This window comes from Manduca sexta, chromosome 9 (assembly GCF_014839805.1).
Source record: "Manduca sexta isolate Smith_Timp_Sample1 chromosome 9, JHU_Msex_v1.0, whole genome shotgun sequence".
Lineage (NCBI taxonomy): Eukaryota > Metazoa > Arthropoda > Insecta > Lepidoptera > Sphingidae > Manduca > Manduca sexta.
The window spans coordinates 9,508,540-9,526,438 of NC_051123.1; the positions used below are offsets into that span (position 1 = coordinate 9,508,540).

The 17,899-nt window shown below is 34.5% G+C and overlaps 1 protein-coding gene across 1 annotated transcript in view; it reads left to right on the forward strand.

Moving 5' to 3' along the window:
* Nucleotides 1-776: 776 nt before the first annotated feature.
* Nucleotides 777-17,899, forward strand: part of LOC115449517 (myotubularin-related protein 3) — a 110,403-nt gene continuing 93,280 nt past the window's right edge. Inside the window, exon 1 of the mRNA XM_037436623.1 lies at nt 777-960. The gene's annotated coding sequence lies outside the window, so the exon portion shown is untranslated. The remainder of the gene's footprint in view (nt 961-17,899) is intronic.

Here is a 17,899-nt window from a genome sequence, read left to right on the forward strand (position 1 = left end):
ACAGTATCTACTTGTATCTAAATGAAATGTACCCTTTGTTGTTTTCTGTACCTCTGAAACGTATTCTAAGCAAACTCCTTTTTATAATATTAGTCAGGACACTTGGTGTGGTGTTCGAATAGCAGTGTGGAATTTTCTTTTTTAAGCAGTAGAGAGGTGTGGCTATTACCAAAATGGCAAAACATTAGAAATCCCTGCATGCAAAGACATGTGCAACTAAAGAATGCACGGACAAGAGATAGTAATATCGAAAGAATTTCTGTATTATGATTTTATTTGTTGGGAACATAGCGTTGCTTAACTTTGTTTTTTATCAATCTTCGGAAGTCGTTTAAATTGAATAATAAATTTGGAATCGATATTGTCGATTAGAAATAAGAACATCTCTTGAAAGAACCTGAATATAAGTAAAGCGCCCTCTCTTATTTATGCCAGAACTGTTGATGTTTCAAGAAATCATTTTTGTTAATGTAATAAATAAGTACAAACAAACAGGGTATTTTAAAAATCAGTATGTGACCTAAAATTCCACTCGGCAAGTATTCTTGTTAACTTTATCGACTTAACTTAAAACTGCATCTGTGTCAATGAATAACAGCTGATTGGGCTCTATGGTATTTTTCTGGAACATCCATCTCTTTCTAACATGACAGCTGTTTGATAATTTGGACACATTTAGTGTTCTGTCTTCTTTTAACACTGTACAGAACTAACATACGAAAGAGATAAGTATACTTTGGCATACGCGTAATTGTTTCACATACAATCTTGCATCTCTTTCGGACATTTCTTCCTAGATCGCCAGTGTTTTCGCTTGTTGTTCCGTCCTGGATGGTCCTATGTATTTCTGTAGGATGAAGATTAATCTTATCAGTAGTTTTATCCCGTGAATAGTTTACGTGAACATTGTTTGGTGTCTCGGATTTCGGTGTTGTATCTTCTGCCGTTGGAGTTCACAAGGTAAGATACTACGCATAATTTTCTCGCAGTGACAATCGTATTCATTGGTTCGACAATCATTTTGACAACCTTGAGCCATTAGAATACCAGTTTTGTGTATTATTTCTTTGTTCATCGTTTACAGCAATGTTGGATAACATACGGGTCGATTGACCCGATCGTTGTTTATTGTACGGTTGAGTTAATTTGCTTTCACCTTACTGAACGGTCGCAACAAAAGAGTTTAGTACTTATATATAAATATGTCGGTAGATTTATGTGTTCCGAGCCCTGAATACATATAATTTTTTGGCATTCTGCTGATCATTGTCGATTGCTTCATCAAACGGACACTGATTGTTTATACCTAAGTTTTTATTAAAACGCATTTTATTTAATAAGATACCTATTTAGACAAGAAATTTATTTTTTATTTATATAGATACCCACATAGCGTTATTTCTAGATAATCACGTTAATGTGCATGAGAAGCATTTTAAGTCCATGTAATATATATCTTTTAATAGTTACAAGAAAAACATTTTTAAAATGTATGTTATTTTTAATTAATATCATTTAGTATGCAATTCATGTGTTACAAAAAGAAATATAGCTACATTTATAGAAAGAATTAAAATAAAAAATCTATTAGCAAAAGGTTAAAACCAGTTTGCCTTGTCTACTTAAAGTAGGGCAAAATAAAAATTCAAACTTTTATCTATGCAATAATATAATACACAACAAATGAGAGTTACAGTTTAGAACATTTTTTGTTCAAGGTAATAAAAAAGATGGAAAATAAATATTTATTAATAATTGTAATAATAAGGCTTATATTTAATTTGCAATAAATTAACATCCAACAAAAAATATTTGAAATTATACAGTTCTCCTCGACAGTAATTATGCAATAGTATAAACAGGTTCTAATAAGGTTTTTTGGAAGAGAATTAAATTAATTATGTTTTATGGATATAATGTTATATTGATATACAAAAAAAACAAATATATAAACTGCAGAAAATAATTGTTAAAATACAAATATACTTAGATTACATAATATAAAGTATTATTTTTCAGCATAATATCTATCTTGGGAAAATTATATAAATGCATGATGTAGATCTATATTCAAATTATATAAAATACATAAAATGAAATTATACATTTTTACATATTTTTTTTTTATTAGAATGCTCTCATGTAACCCAAAAAAAACAAGTAATTTATAAATAAAATTTGCCCAAATGTTTAAACTGTTGAAAAACTTTAATAATAAGGTACAAACCAGTATAATATATTGCATTTGAAGTTCAAAGCATATAATTGGAAACATTGTTATTGCCCATATTTGTGTACATAACACCTGACCAAATGACCTCATGATAATTGATAACAAAGTGTATTTTTAAACAGTTCACAGCGCTTGCGTTAGATGGCGCTACTTGTACAACTTTGGTGCAATATGTGAAAGTTTATGACAAACTAAAATTGAGATTTTACTGCAGATATTTTAATTGAATAGGTTAATTGATTATTCATACGCTTTGTTTAGATATGAGTTTAATTTTCAGATATAGACTTAGCCATTTTAGGGGCAGATACAGGCAGAAGCCGCCGTAGTGGGAGGTAAACCGGGCAATCGCGCGGGGTCTCACGCTTACAGGGGCCCCGCGTGGTGCCTAGTGCCTTTTTACTATCTTACCGAGGAAACTGTTAAAACCGGGAACTTGTTATTGTTACACCCGGGGCCTCACGTCGTTTTTTTTCGCTTAGGGCTTTGCCTTTAGGGCCGCCACTGGATACAAATATTACTTATAGAAGGGTTACTGATTAAGACAGATTTGATTTTTTGACATTTTTAGTTGGTTTATTATTATCAAATAAATAGCTAAAACAATTTTAAATTTTGTACACTTGTAAAATGTAGGTATATTGTAACTGATTTTTCGGACGAGCAACACCTCTGGCCCCTCCGTGACCATGAAACCTGCGAAATCGAAACTCCGTAAAATAGTTTTATTTCAAATTTCAATGCCTAACATTCGCGTACCTAAACATAAGTAAACATTAATTAATTATCGAATCGATCTATTCATGATCTAGGCCCACTAAATACGGCAACTTGTAACTAGTAGATCCTTCTCATCCTCTATTCGGTTCAGATAATTAAAAATCATCAGTGAATAATACTATTAGACTACCTTTAATAATATCATAATAATATCAGCCCTGTATTATATACTTGCCCACTGCTGAGCACGGGCCTCATCTACTACTGAGAGGAATTAGGCCTTAGTCCACCACCTTTATTATAACTATTTTATTTCGCTGTGTATTGTTTTATAAGCTGCGTGTGATTCCAAATAAAATAAAGAAAACTCAAAATTTTAATACTTCCTCTTATACCAAAGATACATTATTATTTCTAAGTATTGCCGTTTCTTCCACCTCTTTTTATCCCAATCACATATCGCATTCTTAATAAAATAATGACCTATTTAATTTTTTTTTACTTGTGGCAGTCGTCGGAAAACTAATTTTTGTTTGCTACCTTTTTTTTAAGTTGCTATAAAACTGAGCTTATTAAAGATAAGTAAAAAATTAAACCTATAGCATGAAAAAAAGGGAAAAAACTAATAGGTCGCAAACAGAAATTAGTTGTTTGACGATTCCCACAAATTGGCAATTTTGGAATGGGTCATTATTTTATTAAGAGTGCGTTATGGGTATTGCAGATTAAATTAGATTTTACCACTCTGTCTGCCTGACATCATATTCAACGCAATATATAGAGGCTTTCTAATAATATAGCAATTTCGTATAAGGTGAAAAGAGACTATTTACTTCTGCTATTTAAATATTTAAGTCAGGTCTGCTTGTACATAACTGCTGCGTGTATTATAATTTTAAAACAATGTAGGTATAATTGCAACACTAGCATGCCGATGCCGCGATTGCAAAACCCGCCGTTGTTACATATACGATCCGAAATAACACGGAGTTACGTGAAAAACCAGTGATTTATATCAAACTGCACTGGATAAGACTAGAGCGTACTTCGTAGAAATGTTACGGACGTAGTTATCTTACTGGCTTATCGTACTTTTTCTAGCATTTTTCCTACTCAGTAATAAAGACTGCCTTTTTGCTAACGTTTTAATCATGCGGCATCATCCATAAAGCCGTAGATTTTTATTCTTTAGACTGAACACCTTTTTAGGCCGTTCTCAGCCGCGAGTACAATTTGGGACAGATTCTTATGACCGATGTTTTTAAACGATGCTAAATCATTTCAATAATCAGTCTGTCCCTAATTTCCTATATTATTTGTAACCTTATTGCAAAAAATTGCTCGAGTGTTGCTCGTAGTTGTCGCATAGTTTATAGTGCTGTAAACGAACAAGCGATTTATGAACCTCAAGCGCCGCGAGGGTTTACAATGGCAGATTAGTCACTTTAAATGTTTATGGTTTCTGCAACGCTTTTTGTTGTAGCAATTACAAGATTAAAATCTTAGGTGTATTCGACAATTTTGATAGCAAAGCTTTAAAAAACATGATACCCTTAGTCAAATTTATTTCACCTGTATATTTCTATATTTAGAGTTGAAATACGATAGTCCTGATTTAGACAAGAACTACGTTTCAACTAGCCGTATAAAGCCAGCTAATTCGAAACTGTAACACGAGACTTAATATATTATACTATTCATTCTTTAAATTTAAAAAAAAAAGAATTAAAAAATTTGACACCGGCTTGACGATCCCTTTTCGGTAGTCTTAAGCACACATGATATAAAAAGTATCAAATTTTTTACCGAATTAAATCTGACCCTTTCGTTTTTTTAGAATTCCTTTGTGACAACCAAAATGAGAGAAATATTGTGTGAAAATTCAATTAAAGATCAGAGAAGCATAATATTTTAAGTCTTATTAAGTTATCCAGAGACAGCCGTCAGCTTGAGATACATTCTAATTTGGGATCCTCAAAATAATAATCTTACTTTACAGACCGTTGATGCAACGATTCCTCTGGTACCTTAGATACTGACCAAACTGTTCGTTTGCCCACTACTTGTGACCCTTATACGTGTAAGTTATACTAAAAGAGACTATCTGCTCTAAGACATACAGACAAAACTAGTATTCGTGGATTTAAAAAAAATATGTCTCTTTTCAAAGCCGGCTAAACGCCTCTAGAACCACGATTCTAAAAACCGTATAGTACAATCTAGTGGTTATTTAATTCCACGTTAGTGTTACTTAATTACCGTGTTCGTTGTGTGTGAAGACACCATACTTGTATAGATTACAAACCCAACGCCGCGCTAATTTCGCGAAATGCTTTCTAGAATAGGGCTGCTGTAACTTAACATTTTAAATTTTCCATGGGTGTATGTAAAGAATACACTGCCTATGAAGAATTCGGCCGCCTTTTTGGTCACATGCGTAGCATATTAGTGTTTTCGGAACGCATGGCAACCCTTGTTACCTACGTGTATAATTTTAGTAACCTACAATTTAATTATCTATATTTTTTCTATATTTTCACTACTAAGTTATAAGCTAGGATGCAGAGCTACAAACCAGGTTATCATATCCCCCTATGCGGCAGCCCTATTTTAGAATCTGCCAGTAATTACACGCTTTACACATTCTAGCTTACTTTATGTCCGCTGTCGACATTCTTACATTGTATAATATTATGCAGTTATGCTTTTAAAAGATTCTTTTGTTTTATGTTCGAAAAATGTATACAGAATATTGTGTAGTAATTATGTTACTAGCTATTATTCGCAACAGCCCTAGAGAAAATACTCAGAATGTTTAGAATGTGGTAAAAATGACGACTTCTTACCCTTTTTTTGGTGGTTGAGAGATTGGTGATTACCACGTGACTGACGCTTCGGTCTCTATCAATCACAAACATCAGAATTAAACGACATCGACATACGAGTCGCATTTGGGATATTCTAAGGGTGCAGTTATTTTTTCGGAAAACTATTGGAAGCTAGATATCTTACATATCTTTTATGTGATAGATACTAGTACTTATTTGTCACTGCTATATCAGGATGCCTAATGATTTGTGAATTGTGTTTAACTAGTAAGCATTTTTTTTTAAATTATATGTCTCTCCATTTACAGGTGTAATGGTGCTAGCTACTAATTTCCTACATTTTAAAAGGGCCATTGTGTTATTAAGCCGCCATTATATTCTTCCCGTGTGAAGTGAACATGATTAAGTCATTTTACGTAAAGATTGCGACTTGTTTTACTAGCTTTTGCTTGTTGCTTCGCCTGCGTGAAGGAGTTTTCCCGGATAAAAGTCCCGCTATATATTTTCTCGTGATAGAAAGTAACTTATAACCTTCCCATGATCTTAAACTATTTCCATACCAAATTTCATAAAAATCCGTTCAATATATTTTGAGAAAATCGATAACATAAAAAGAGACAGAAAGGGTGACTTTGTTTTATAATATGGGTAGATATAAGCAGATATTTAATTTATTTTGTTAGGAATAACATCATTATGTTTATTTCTTCACCAGCTTTTAAATGCTAGGAATCCTATCTCGGGATAAAATTACTTTATATCACTCAGGTATACATATAGTAGTTTTAATGTTCAGAATCAATTCAGAAGTTCCAATCCCAATTTCCAATTCTCCCCTAAACTCTTACCTGCACAATACAGTTGCCAATCCAACATTATAGTTGCGATGCGCGTAATGCAAGCGATAGTCCTCCACAGGTCATCGAACCCCCCCACCTAATCTATTTTCTAAGCAGTCGACAAACTAGTTCGTAAACGTTTACTCGACTTATTTCTATCTCCATTGAGCTCCTGGTGAGTGAACGAATATATTCTGTGTACGATTGAGCCTTTGCTCGTCACTCCAAGTGCTTTCAGTTCGTGGGATAATAGTTATAGCAGTCAGGTACTGTGTAGATGTTTGAGGAAATGTAATGAGTTTCAGAGATTACCTTCTTAAGGGAAACAATTTTTAGCAATAGTAAAGAATTGTCTTTTAATTTCGTACAATTGTCGTGTTGTTACTTTTGTAAACTTTGGTGATAACAAAATTATAATTATTAATATAATTAGTAGTAGGTCGATCTGAAAATCTTTGAAAACTCAAAAACGTTTGGCTGAATTACTACGACCGTTTACAACTATCGTTTTTAATTCAGTCGCGTTGTATTTTATGCTATGAGTACATTTTACCTGATAATTGAAAAATAAGCCCTTACAAGAACAGGTATATTTTTACACACACACACACACACACACACAACATCACGCATTTATTCCCAAAAGGGTATGCAGAGGTACAACCAGGGCACCCACTTTTCGCCAAGTGTGTTCCGTCCCATGATGTGATAGGGGGCGAGCCTATCGCCATATCAGGCACAAACTCCAGACTCCGGGCTGATATTGAGCAGAAAAACCCAAATATCACTTTACCCGACCAGGAATTTGAACCCAAGACCTCAGAGCGCTGTCGTACCGTGTCGTATATATTTTTACGTAGATTGTTTATTGCGTACATGACAGAGCCCAAGTAATTCGATAGGTACTACTAAGAGTGTAATATCCAGTGGTTGTTCCATGTTAGTTGACTCACTCGACCAGACTGCGGTCAAAACTCCAACAGCATTCCTGGAATTAATGGAATTCCTATTTGTATTGTTTACGTTCATCCATATGAATAGTATTGTATTGGAATGGACTGTGAATATCATAGTATCTTTGACATATCTAAATTCTCATTCCGTTCAAACCATTTCAGTTTAGTGTGAACTTGATTATGAGTATTGACTTGATGCAATTGAAATTACTGGAACTTCAACTACAGGCAGGTTCCAACAGGCCGGCATAATTGTGTCAACTGGCGAGGGGTAATCATCTCTCGTCGACATTCTATTGGATACCACTTGCCATCAGGTGCAGTGGAGTCAATTTGTCGGACCCGTATAAATAAAAAAATCTTCTAGGTTTCAGTAATTTGAGATACGAAATTAAAGTGCACTAGTTTGTTAATTTCGTATGTCAACTAGGCCCAGAACAATTTATCACTTATTTAATTGAAGTAAATGATGCGTTTAACATTTTCATTGACAACATTTCAACTGCCATTCAAATAACGGGAACTACGGGTTTTAAAATATTTGACATGCGAAATGGAAGAACTACCGACACATGCCAATTTATCAATTCGAAATAAACTCAACATTTTTTCATTCTTCATTACTTACGATTCCAATTAAATTTATCTATAAACTAATTGAATATGCAATTTCGATGAGGCAAATCTCATAAATATAAAATACCTAGAAATGTAAAATATATACTAATAAATAACAACAAAACCACTGTGTTTTTTTTTTTGCTAATTAACCCAAATTGTAATCCAAAATAATAAAATAAAATTTACACTACTTTTAAGTAAATAACAAGTTTTTAACATTCCTGAGCTTTTTATATTTTCATACATGTGCCCTTGTCGAAATCGCATATTCAATTAAATACTACCAAAAACGGGTGAAATATAATCTTGAAGTTATAAAGTAGTGAGAGTGGAGTTAATTCGCCCGTTGGTATTTTTCATTTTGCCCGTCCGCCGCCACCGCTGACCCAGTTATATGGGAGCTTTGCTAAATCACACCCTCATGTATAATTTTCAACAACCTTGATGGAACTGCTTACAATTTTTGCTACAATAACGTTTCCGTGTAGTCCTTAAGTCTAGTTGTATTTATTTTATACACTATACAGCCTATAGCCTTCCTCGATAAATGGGCTATTCAGCAATAAAAGATATTTTCAATTCGTACCAGTAGTTCCTGAGATTAGCGCATTCAATCTATTCAGCTTTATAAAGATTGGTTTATTTAACAAAATTAAAGAGTTTCGCTTTGAATTTAAGACGACCAAAAAACAAAGTTATGTTGTAGTACATAAGTATTCACCCAAATAAATTGTAATCGCAGTGTTACTTACATTAGTGGAACAGTGTGAAACAGACCTAGTTTAAGGTGTGATTAACTATGGCTATCTGTGTGTTGCGATCTTTGATTTGCACGCCACGGTCAGTGACTATTTACTGTTAATTTGTGTTGTCATGTTTGCCAATGCGTTGTGACTTGATCAGTTAGCAGGAAGATTATAGATCAACTGTAGCGTGCTTGTCTTGTCGGTGTGACAGTACCTTTATATGTTACAAGTAAAATATCAAAACAATTTGTTTATAACATTTCTCGCGATTCCACCCACGTATTATCCTGTTTCCTAGATAAAATGCAACTTATAGCAGTTTGGTATAGTGTAGCTTCTATTACAGCCATTTTTAATAAACGATCTAAACCTTCAATCCCATTCCGACAATGAACCAATTAAACTAAGTCATTCGTAAGCAAGTCAAAAAAATCTTTGTTCTGATTGGCTCATTTTTGAGATAGATCGAAAAAAGCTATTAGGATTGGTTATTGAAAATGGCGGTTAGTGATTAGTAGGGGAATTTTCAGAAGATATTAGCTGGTTAAGACAAAAAAGAAGCAAATTCTTCAGATTTCTATAAAAGTATTTTAAATTTGATGTCGAGAAGATCCCAACTATAAATCGTAAATTTCTAAAACACGTCGCTGCTATTATAGATTCCTTACACTTAACTATGAACGTTATTGAACAATGTTTTAAAACTTCTTATTAAACACTGAGATCTCTATTTTACCTTGAACAATTCCACACAGACAGACAAAACACTAATAAGGCTAATCTCTAATTAAAAACGTTTATTGGTTTAGACCACCATGTAATTAAATAAAGCGAGCCTTGACACTCCTCGATGCGTTGCCCCGTTGCGGCTATCAATCGAGACTGAACTGTAATCCGGCTTATTGTACCGATCGTTGTGATTAAGATCACTGAGCACTGTAAATATTTATGCAATAGTTCATGGTAGCGGATTAGGTGTGAGGGAATTAAAGGCTGGGTTGTACCGGGTGTATATACTAGTGATGTAATGTATATTAGATCTGCCACGTTGCGTTCACGATTATTGCGACGGTCCCCAAGAACAACGTCTCATCTGCAAAATGCTCGAGATGCAGCATGAAGGTATTAAGATAAGTGAAAATATAAATATCAATTACTCGTTTCAAAAGTATTGTTTGTTTTCAAAAATGTATTTAATTTCGATTTTAAAGTGAGTAAATGATATTTATATTTTCACTTAACTTAAAACCTTTATACTGCGACTAGAGTATTTTGCAGATGAGACTTTGTTTTTGGGGACGGTCGATTTATTTGCTGTACTACAGCACAACATAAATTTGCCCGAAAAGTCATATAGTCCACTTAGAGAGGTGATGTTTAAAAATCATTGGCAGCAATAAACAATACTGTGATTCCCAGACAAACGTTTTCCAGTCACATTACTATAACACTACCTACTAACGCTAAATCCATACATGGATTTTCCAAAAGCTTAATATAATTTTGAATAAACTAGTTTCGCTCACAGGACACAGTAATATAGTCTTTGTTTATATAAACAATATGATTAAGATATAAATCTTTAAATTGCATGTTAGTTCAGTAGGTTAATGAATTTGTTGTTGTGTTTATGACGTAATGCCCGGCAATGATCTTAGTCAGTTTCTTGGAATTAAAACGACAAAATTTAGGCGCTTTATTATCCTGTAAAGTGACCGTAGAAAAAAAAATACTACCAAAAATATCGCAATAAGTCTTACACCTACGCTGCCTTTTAATTAATGCGTTTATTAATCACATAAACGTTCCTGTAGCTTTAGCATTATAAATATCATCATCATAATGACCATCGGCCTCGGCTAAACACAAGCCTCTGCTAAAGATTTCTATGCCGATCAGTTCAAAACAGTCTCCATCCAGCATTAGCATCGCATAGACATCTGTGGCATAGACTCCATATACCTTCCGGCTTCTCTTCACGTAGAATTTCTGTAGAATCTGATTATCATCACAACTGTTTGCAGATCTCATTTATGCATATTAGCTATATGGTGGTGCCCTTTCGGCAATTTTCACCTATCCCCACTGATACACATTAGTAAGGCGGTAAATCTCAATAACCACCGACAAAGCTCTTATTTAGCGAAGCCGCCAATAATCTAAGCCGTAGAAGGCGTAGCTCCTAACGCTCAAGCCACGGTTCACGATCGAGCGCGTGATTGCCTCTAACAACCGCAGATTTCCATCCCATCGGCCCTCTACAATCGGCTATTTCATGCTTCAATTGCAAATTCATATTTTATTAAATCACTTTTAGATTTAGATTATTGTACTTCGATAGGCTCGAAGCACGGTCGAGGTTTGAGATGAGTGTATGAATAGCCTACTGTAGCGATATTTAATTATTCATGGATATATTTATATTGTATAGGAGTTTTAACCATTAAAGATTAGCAATTTTCTACTTTGAATCTAAAACTCGAACATTCACTGCTATGGAAAGACAACATCCAATTTAGAATCTCCTTTATTAAGTCAGTTAGTAAGTATAAGAGTTTACCTAGGTTATATCTAATAAACTATAGAAAACACTTAGCAACTAAGTTGTAATAAGTAACTTCACGCATAAATAATGATTAACGCTTTAATGGTTTATTTATAGTAGATTTATGTTGTGTAGCGCCATCGTTTGTTCCAGTCACGACTCTGTTTACCATTGTTCGCATAAATATCGTATCACGTGCGCTGTGCATTAATCATCACAGGGTCTGGCCGAAGGTCAGATTAGAGCCGAAGCCGATTATCTAGTTATACCGAAACCGAAAAGATGATGACTACATTCACTTATACTATGATGTTTCATCACGCTTTACAAATATAAGCAAATAAGCAGTTGTAATTTTAAAAAATACCGTCTGTTAACATCAATCCCGTTAAAAGAATTGTTGCGGACTAGCAGCAAATATAAAAGTAAAGGACATTTTACGCCAGTTTTCAACGAGACTGGTACTACCATGGTATAGCCACTCTTGTGGTGGAAACAAAAATTGCAGCGGTGCTCTACTATATAGAACAATTCAAGCGTAAAATTAGTTTTTTTCATTTATTACATTATATTATTACCGCAAAAACATAAACACATCAGACTCATCGCAGTAAAATACCTTCAATAATGTAAATCACAAATCGCCGAACATAAATATTCTGCCATGTTTTCGTTGTCGCTTCGTTCTTTTTTGCCGAAGCCGAAACCGAAGGTTGGAACCATATTAATGATCGCATCACGCTGCATGTTGCGAATATTATTAACATGTACGTGATGCTTGGTTTTATATATTTATACGAAAAACTAGAGGTAAGCTTGCGACTTGCATATTAATACCTATTTGATCTCCCTAGTGAGTACACGTAGTAAATACGATGTACATACTAAAGAAAACGTTGTAAACCTGATTTTACTTTAGTGTTCTTTAATATGGAAGCTATCGAATATATATAAAAGATTCGATAATTTGGAGTTATTGAATTTGGTGCCAATGGCGGACAAACGAAAAGACGCAAAACGTTATTCGACACATCTATGGCAAACTCCGAATTTGCTTTTATAGTTCATTGCAAAATTATAACTATACCGCGGAGGTGGCGAATTATGTTTTATTGTTTTAGGTTCGTTGACACTAACAAGTACCTTTAAGTTTAAAATCGTATACGAGTATATTATGTACGACGTGTCTGCCTCTGCTTATTGTCATAGTAATATTAACCGCACTAAAAATATTTCTCGTTACAGTCAAGTACTCCATAATCGAGAGTGTAGTCAATTTAAAACATCAAAGCGCTGCGGGGACTATGCGAGTAAAAAGAGCTCATCTGTAGGGCGCGGCGCGGTAATAAAAGTGTTTTTGTACACAAATAGTGCGCGCGGGCAGTTGCGTGCGCCGGCGCATGCACCCGTGCCCTTGAATACATCTCGCGGTTAGGGCTGTTACTTTTCAAGTTAAATGGACAAAAACAAACATAACTTGAGCCAAATTATTTTAGATTTTTTTAACATAAACTTTTATATCAGAGTGTTAACCTTTAAAATCATTTTTTTTCCACCGTGATGTATACATTTTATTGAATACAAATGCACCTACGTAGTATTTAGAATGTAAGGTGAGTCTACAAATTAATCCTCCACATAATCTATTTGCGTGCCAAATCTCATCTAAATTTGTACAGCTCTTTTCGCCTTCTAACAAAGATCTTCGCAAAAATTCAAGTCTATGTAACATCCTATCTTATTTATATTATAAATTCGATAGTTTGTTATAATGTTTGGATGTTTGTTAGCAGTAAACGCGGAAATCGTTGAACGAATTTATTTGAAGTTTGGCCCGCAGATAGATCATGTCTTGGATTTACATATAGGCTACTTTTATTCCGGTATTTTTTTTCCACGAAAAAAAGATGTAGTTTGAATTTTTGTAGATGGCATTGGCGTCGTCATTTGAACGATACCAGCACTATGAAATTACTTTATTTAGTATTTTAGAAAATATTTTATACTAATTATTTCTTATGTTTACGCGAATGTTAGACATTCAGAGACAGACATTATTTTGTTAGAATTTTATCAGCTAGTATTTTAGAAACTTTTGTAGTAGGCAGGGTCTTCAAGCGGGGGAAGCCGCGAGGAACACCTATTTTATAATATAAGCAACATTAAATTATCCCATGTATATCCCAAGGTTTATCTTATTATTATTTTTTCATATCAGCATGTATCATTACAATAAAATAAATTAAACTCGGGTCACTGCTATTGACCTTATAATGACGTATTTTTTTTGCCTTATTATCATAATTATTGCTTTTGACGTCAATACAGCATGTTTTGTATCCAAATTGTTATGTAAATCACTACATTTACCACCATTATTCTCAATTTGTTACCGGTAATAAATACTACATATAATTATATAAAATATACTAAAGAACAGTGGTGATAGGTGAAATTTTTCTATAGGGAATCCGACAAAACATATATGTACTAATATATGCATAAATGCGGTCTGCAAATCATTCTTATGACAATTAAATTTTACATAAATTACGAAAGGGAAGCCGGTAGGAATCGGTTTATATGGACTCCTTGCACACTGCTAAGGATACATAATCCATCCAAAACTCGACTACAAAACATACAAGGTGAAAACCACCCAACAGAAAATATATTTATCTAAAATCAAAGGCCGCATTAGGTACAGTAATTTCCTAGGTACAACCACATAACTGTTTCTATAAATAAATTATAAGGATATTATTAGACATTCTTGTGTATATTGAAGAGATAAGTTGATTCGTGGCTACATTTATCCTGATATTAAACGCACGCAACAAGGCATACCAGAAATAATGTGCGACTGCCAATCAGGTTTTCTGAGTTCACCTCGGACTTGTCCAGTAATTATATAACGATCTGATATTATAATAAGATATTTATAACTCGGTTATGAAGTATGCTAGGTTCTTTGCACTTGCCTGGATTTTTCTGTTTGCCGTGGTAACGCTCCTGAAACAACTGACAGTGCTTTTTGGAATAAAGTAGCTTATAATATTATGTTGGTCCAAGATTTCTTGTGCGTGCATCAATAATTACTTACAGTTAGTATTTACTCCTTATAAATGTTTGTCCTCAAATTATAAGAAGATAGCCTTTATTAAGCCATTCGCCTGTCTGTGTGTCTAATATATTTAGCCTGTACTCTATTCCATCGGATTCAGTATTGCATTCACTCGTACATCACTGACCATGCCGAGATACTAAAATGCAACTCACTGATAACATTCGCTATCTTATCCACTGCTAATTGGCAATGCGTAACTTATAACCAAGTTACTTTTGATTCGAATTACTTAACGCGAAGCTCAGTGCCTTAATTGAATTTTCTCCCGTTCCTTGTGTGTTTAAAAGGCTTTAGTGCTATATCTGATATCGGATCCGAAGCCTATTGGATTAGACAACAATGAACAATCGTATGATCTGTCTTTGGAAGCTACTTATTATTTTCGTAAGAATATCGTGTCGTTAGTCGCAGTGAATTAATTGTTTTACGATAATGTTATTGTTGGTAGTTACAGCTAATTAGGTAATTGAGCTATTGCTTAATGCTGCATTTTTAACTAACTCAAAAAAGGAGGGGGGTTTTCAATTCGACTGTATTTTTTAAAATTGTTTTTATGTTTGTTACCTTCGAACTTTCGATTGGATGAACCCAATTTGATAATTCTTTTTTTTATAATTTGTTACTTGCGGCTTCATTAGTGTAATAAACCTTTCTTTGTACAAAAGTCCTGTGTATTTTTTTCGGGATATAGAGTCCTATATATATAAATCCAGGACACGTTCTGTTTGGGATCATTTAGAATCGGCCGTAAATGAATCTCGGCGAGGGCATGCGTCTACTCTGCAGACGGCGTTGCACTGCGTGTTGCTGGACGCTCGGTTATTTTTACCGCGGCATCGTCTCCACAATCAGGTTTATCCACGCGACGATGTGACAAATGTGCGATACATTGTCATTATAACATGCAGTTTTAATATTGCTTAGCAACTAATAATATCAGCCCTATGTTATATACTGTCTCACTGCTGGACACGGGCCTCTTCTACTACTGAGAGCATTAGGCCTTAGTCTCATGCTGGCCTAGTGCGGATTGGTAGATTTCACATACCTTATAGAGAAATTTTCAGGTATGCAGGTTTCCTGACGATGTTTTCCTTCACCGTTAAAGCAAGCGATAATTCACAAAGAATACACAATTTTAGAAACGTTAGAGGTGTGTGCCCTCGGGATTCGATTCTGCGGACATTCGTCTGGGCAGTCCGTTCCACTCCCAACTAGGCTATCGCCGCTGTAATAACTAACCTCAGGCTTTATTCTCTGCGAGATATGGGCTATCAGATTTACTTGTATCTAACGCGATAATTTTATTACCGCTCGACAGTGACTGGAATCTGATAGAATAGTATTGCAAAAAATATAATGTTGATGACGAAAGCCGGTGCGTATTTGGACGAAGGTTTCGTCTGCAGCGTGGGTGAGTAAAATCTAATGGGACATAAAAAGAGCTCTAACATGGGAAATCCTATCCACTAACCAGAAACAACATTAGCTAAAGGATGTTTGCATTAAAACTGTACTAGTGTTCTACGCCACCCACGGTTGTTGTCTTTCTAAAAGGGGGTTGGAGTATTTATAGAATAAACCCATATTCAAGTGACCGTCAGTAAACAACGTAACTTTTGATCGGCGGCCAAGTTGCAAACTGTGCTAACCCGAATCTCGCAAATCACGTCTCGGTTATGTAGTGTGCATTAACAGCGGTGACCCTGTTCCGACGACATTTCTGAGTCTTTATTGCTTACATATAATATTTTATTACGAATGTTGTAGTCTTTCCAAATGTATTTGAGTGATGGTTTTTGAGAGAAATGTGTCGTAATTTCTTCGTCCTAGATCTCTTCATCGGCAGTGTAAGGCCGACACACTTTTTTTTTTCAAATATTATGATAGTGATTAGTTAAATTAAAACTAGGATTCGCTAACGTCAACCATCTCTGTGGTTACATTTTGGGTGTTTCAATTTCATTCAAATATCTAATGGTGTTAGCACATATAATTTGGACCATGTAGATAGTCATAAGTACTGCGCAGCATTCTTCTATTTGAACTCCGTAGTTAGACGAACGCAATTCAGAATTACGCAGTCCTTTTTGAATCAAACTGTGTTGCTTCTACTTTGTAGGCATGTATCTTGAGGCCAGCGGTATGCATAAAGCTATGCAGTTGAATAAAAACTGCAAGCTGATATGATATTAACTTGTAAGATTTGTTTGTGGACTGCGCTGCGATCAAACGCGAAAGTATTTTTAGCCGACCGGTTAATCGTATTACGAGGCGCCTCTGAACGTAGCGTATTTCAAGTCATTTAAGGTCCCGACTTGAAGATTGGGTTTGCGGTAAAAAACATGCATTTATTTTTAGTTGACGACATTCTAGCACGAGTGAAGTGGGAATAATTAAATATTATATATATCGTATTATATATATCTTTAAACATCGAATTTTTTTAAATGTATTCTTGTTAATATGGGATAATGTTCCGAATTGGTTGCACTAAAGTTTTAGAGAGTTAAATTGAAGGCCGATAAACTGGACATTCCGTAACAAATCGAACTAGGGTCACCTGATGGTAAAAGACTGTCTAGTTTAACGTTGACACTACCAGAGGACTCGTGCTTTGCTAGTCTTGGAAGAAATGAGCAGGTGTGTTACTGAAGGTAGTTCGTTAATTCTGTGAGGATCATTTATGCACCGAAATCGGTTTTTCCCGTCCAATCGTACTGCTAAGAGGAAAACCTCACCATACAGACACGTTCTAATTTGCATTGACTTAACATCTATAGGTATATGTAATGCTTAATGTTTATATTATAATATTTGAGTAGTCATGAGCTGCGATCTGCATTTGTACTGATCCTTGACGTTATTTTTTTGTTTTTTAAAGTTTAGCAAAAATTAGTGACGTTTGGATGTTATTGTATCTAATCTTCAGGTTTTATTTCAGCATGGTAATACACAAACAACTGTATTTCACTGTCGTAAATAAATTCAATGTCAATCATCATGAAATAACTCTATGCAGTTTATACGACTCATTTGCACTAAATGGTGCCCTATGAGAAACTAGCTTTTGCTATCGGCTCCGTGGGTGTGAAACAGCTTTTACGGGATTAAATATGGTTATATTTTCTTGGGAAAAAATTTAACCTTTATTTTAGGTTAGACGTCTAGCAAATAGCAATACATTGGTGAATACCACTTCCAATTCTTTGCAGTAGTTTTAGCGTGATGCGCGTACAAACATACATACGGACAGATAAAAATTCTAAAATCTAGTTCTGGCG